The 4,575-nt window shown below is 35.9% G+C and overlaps 1 long non-coding RNA gene and 1 other non-coding gene across 2 annotated transcripts; both read left to right on the top strand.

Annotated features, from left to right (window-relative positions):
• The first annotated feature begins 666 nt into the window (after positions 1 to 666).
• LOC110152637 (uncharacterized) lies at positions 667 to 2,966 on the top strand. Its single transcript, XR_002318454.2, has 2 exons — positions 667 to 786; positions 2,727 to 2,966. It is a non-coding gene; the product is annotated as an uncharacterized lncRNA (long non-coding RNA).
• Positions 2,967 to 3,741: 775 nt separating this feature from the next.
• On the top strand, positions 3,742 to 3,844 carry LOC139038559 (U6 spliceosomal RNA). Its single transcript, XR_011491600.1, has one exon. It is a non-coding gene; the product is annotated as a U6 spliceosomal RNA (small nuclear RNA).
• Positions 3,845 to 4,575: the final 731 nt, after the last annotated feature.

The following is a 4,575-nucleotide window of genomic DNA, read 5'->3' as shown; positions in this document are numbered from 1 at the left end:
ATGATGATACTAATACTTGGTTAATTATGGTGTGGAAGTTCATATTGAATCCAATATAACAATATAACTTGGAATTACACAGAACAAATTATGTTAATATTGTTAGTCTTATTTTTCAAAATCTTAGATGAGAAAGGAATTTACATTAGTATTGACCAACAGAGACCTGGAGGTAAATGATAGAGGTAGAGATGAAAGAAGGGGGAAATCTTTCCATAGTATATTTTGGGAGAGGCACAGAGTCAACAGCTCAGATTTGTGGGTCTACTATCCTAAGCTGTAAATTCCATGATCTGAGGAGCAGATCTTAATGTTCTTCCTGGCTTTGCCTTGTTCCTGGGTGGAGATATTCTGAATTGATTTAAAGCTGAATAACACTGGGTTTTGCAGTGAGTGGTCCCCTCCAAGTCTTTTCACTTAGATGTGCCAAGTAAAAATATTAGTGAAAATGATTTTCTATAAGAAACATGAAATGAGATACTTAAAAAGCTTCAGAAATGTAGTGTGTGCCCTAATTGTTAGATGTTATTAAAATGTGACATGGAGGGTCTTCATATTCACACAATTATCAGATTAATACATTAGCACATTGTCCTCTCAATCTGAAATTAGTAGTAGCTGCTCTAGAGACATAAATGCTAATCTAGCCTTCTTTTTACCAGTAGTCACAAGTTCATCAAAATACAAAAATAACTAGAAGGTTATCAAAGATTTGGGCTGAGAGCATGGGAAGTTCCATGATAACAATGTCTGAATCTTCAGGGTGTCTTCCACATCACTTTAGAGGTATATTTTCCTGGTTTTCCACTGGTTTCCCTTTTATCTGAACCAGATTAACCAATAGATTTCACCTGATAAACTTCTGTTGAATTTGTGACCAGATAAATTGTTTTGACAAGTATGCTTTGTGAAAAGTATCTAAAAGGTGGCTTTATAGTTACAACAAAAGAACCTGTTCCCATATTTAAAATGCAATTATAAATCTGAATATTTTAAATTTACAATTAGTTGCATCAAATTACTGAAACTCATAATGCATCAAGAAAAAAATGTTAATATGTTGTTACATTTTTGGTAACTGTTTAAAGTTAAAGAAAACAGACATGCCAAGTAGATAATACCTAGCTTCCATTAAAGAAATAAGATTAACTGTTACACGCCTTTTTTCATAATGAAGAAAGCCATCTGCTTTATCCAAAAAGATTCCTGGAATTGTAACTCTTATTTGGCTCCTTTATTATAGTTTCCATTTGGTAACATTGACTAATTAATAGATTGATTGCATTTTGTCTATTTTGACTTTACAGAAAGAAAGCTTCTTGAGAGATGTGATAACACCAGAAATGGTATTCCAAAGGCCCTGTGATTGCATGACCTGGAGATAACTCATTACTGAGGCAGAGAGAGTTGCTATTAAGGATGGAATATAAGATGCAGAACCTTTATGACTATGTTAAAAACGTTTATACTTCAACATATCATACTGCCCACTGTCCCAGAAGTGGAAAAATAGATTTATCATCTAGATAATTCAGACTGAACTTCCCCTTTGCCAGAGTTGTTTGGAAAATTATATTAATTTTCTTTGCTCAAATTAGAAAGCTTTTTTTTCCCTGAAATTTGAGAACTGTTTTGACCATTTGAAGACATTCAGAAACTCCTCTGCCCTCTTTAAATTCAGCATCATTATTAGAAAGTGTGCTTTCTGTTATAATTATAGCAATTACGCTGAGCTTAATTTCTAAACAGGTTCAAGTTTTATTTTATTATGAAAATAATATACGTCATTGGAAAAATTCAACCAATGCAGGCATGTATAAAGTAAAAATGCATGCGTGCATTGTCACTCAGCTGTGTCTGACTCTTTGTGACCCTATGGACTGTAGACCACCAGGCTCCTCTGTCCATGGGATAATCCAGGCAAGAATACTGAAGTGGGTTGCCATGCCCTTCTCCAGGAGGTCTTCTTTACTTAGGGATTCATATCTCCTATGTCTCCTGCATTGGAGGCATATTTTTTCCCACTTAGCCATTTGGGAAGCCCTTAGGATAAAAGTTAAGGCATCCATATGCAAACACCCCTACCCTGATACTGTCCCCAAGTGGCTCAGTGGTAGAGAATCCACCTGCCAATGCAGGAGATGCAAGAGACAAAGGTTAAATCCCTGGGTCAGGAAGATCCCCTGGAGTAGGAAATGGCAACCCATTCTAGCCTTCTTGCCCAGAGAGTCCCATGGACAGAGGAACCTGGCAGGCTACAGTCCAGGAGGTCACAAAGAGTCAGACATGACTGAGCACAAAAAAAGAAGAAAAAAAGACCCTACTACTCTCCCTAGAACTAGCCACAGTCAGCATTGTTAAGATCACTTCTCTAGACATTTGACAGTTCAATACATCTTCATGGGTGTATACTAAATAGTTTATACACATAAATCGGTACAGGTATTTTTCTACTTTTGGCTTTTTGAGATAACACTACATTTTGGAAATCTCTCCATGTCAGCACAATGAAAACTGCATAAAGTTACAAAGCACTGAAGTACCAACATTTATTAAGCAGCTCTGTATTAAGTTGTGCTAGTCTCTTGAAGATTCTGCTAGTCACAAGAAACAGTGGTCACCATGAAGGATTTTGGTGTTTTTCTAGATATGTGGAGAGACAAGAATCATAAAATCAGTTCCTAAGAATATCTAACTATCTAAAACCTGCCCTATCAATTTTCTAGGACCACAAAGTGCATCATTTCTGCTCTCCACCCTGAACTCCTTCAGCGGGTGATGGAGATAGCAGCTCCAGCAGGACAGGATTTAATCCTTGAAGAGGTAGATCGCAAGCACCCACGGCAAGGGCCAGTGTGTAGCTGACAATGCTCAAGAAGCAATAACTTATTCTGTATTTCTGGCTTTATACTGTTCTTTGCAAATCTCTCTTTCAACAGAATAAATACTTATCATACTTCTTTTTATATTTGTTGTGCCCTTGAGTATTTATATTTATTAGTTTCTCTACTATATGGTGAGGTGTTATCATTATTATCACATAATAAATAAGCTGCTTTAAATTATTTATATTGAGTTTTATTTTACTATTTCTCTTCTTAAAACTATTTTTGAAAATCTGTTTTTTACTTAGACAACAGTATAATACATCTGAGGAAAGCTACTTATTTTAATGAGAGGCAAAAAAATTATACTAACTTTCTTGGAAATATTTGAATTGTGTATAGGAGTACATTTCCCTAACTTCCTATTTCTCCTCTCTCTCCTTTTTTTTTTTTGACCAATGTTCAATTATCTCTTTAAGGACCTACAGTTTAATGATAATTGAATTATCTTAGATAAGATAAACCACTCCCTAGGATTCAATATATTATCTGCTCTTGGCTTCCTAATTTAAGCCCACAGCAGAAGAGGCAATAGTTTTCTTTGATTGTGCAAAGTTTTAGCCTAGAGGAAAAAGTAAAGAAAGTAGGAATAACATCTGAAGGTTGAAAGGTAGTTTCTGTTTCTTCAGGATTCTGAAAGAAATCTTGAAGATTTCTTCAAGTAAAATAATCCATACAGTTTTCAAGCGCTTATTACTGAATTTAAATACAGTTGGGAGAGAGATCCCTTTGAGATGAGATGTAGCCATTGGTTCCTATTCCAAAAGGATTCTATTCCTTCAAGAGGAATCCACTACAGTGCAATTGATTTCTTTCCTATGTTCTAATCTGCTCATGTCAAAAAAATAAAATGTGGTTGTTTCAGCAGCATATATACTAAAATTGGAATGATGCAGAGAAGATTAGTATGGCCCCTGTGCAAGGGTGACATGGAAACTCCTGAAGTGCTCCAAATTTTTATTTGCGTCATTGTAAGGCAGAAGCAAACACAACACTGTAAAGCAATTATCCTCCAATTAAACATTTTTTTAAAAAATAAAAATAATTATCAAAAACAAAACAAAATTACTAAGAACTCTACAAACTGTCTCTCTCCTATTTTAATATCTTTCGATTTCCATTCATAATGTGTTAGGAGTCTATTCATGTGTCCCTATACCTTTTTATACACTCACTCCCATGTTGACTGCAGCACTATTTGCAATAGCCAAGATATAGAAACAACCCAAGGGTCCATTAATAGATGAATGGATAAGAAAGGATGCAGTATATATACACAGTGGAGTATTACTCAGCCATCAGAGAAGCTGGAAAGGCAGGAAAGAAATTCTGCCATTTTCAACAAATGGATGGACCTTGAGCACATTCTGCTGAGATAAGTCAGACAAAGTAAAACAAGTTTACTGTATGATATCATTTGCTTCCCAGGTAGCTCAGGTGGTAAAGAATCTGCCTGTAATGCAGAAGACCCAGGTTCAGTCCCTGGGTTGAGGAGATCCCCCAGATAAGGAAATGGCAACCCCCTCCAGTATTCTTACCTGGAGAATTCCGTGGAAAGAGGAGCCTGTTGGGCTCAAGTCCATGGGGTTGCAGAGTTAGACATAACTGAGTGACTCATTCACACACATACACACTCACACAAACACAAGATGTCACTTGCATGAGACATAAAAAAGTCAAACTTATAAAA

Source organism: Odocoileus virginianus, chromosome 15 (assembly GCF_023699985.2).
Source record: "Odocoileus virginianus isolate 20LAN1187 ecotype Illinois chromosome 15, Ovbor_1.2, whole genome shotgun sequence".
In the NCBI taxonomy this organism is placed as follows: domain Eukaryota; kingdom Metazoa; phylum Chordata; class Mammalia; order Artiodactyla; family Cervidae; genus Odocoileus; species Odocoileus virginianus.
Note: the sequence above shows the minus strand (reverse complement) of the source record. Positions and strands in the feature narration are given on the sequence as shown.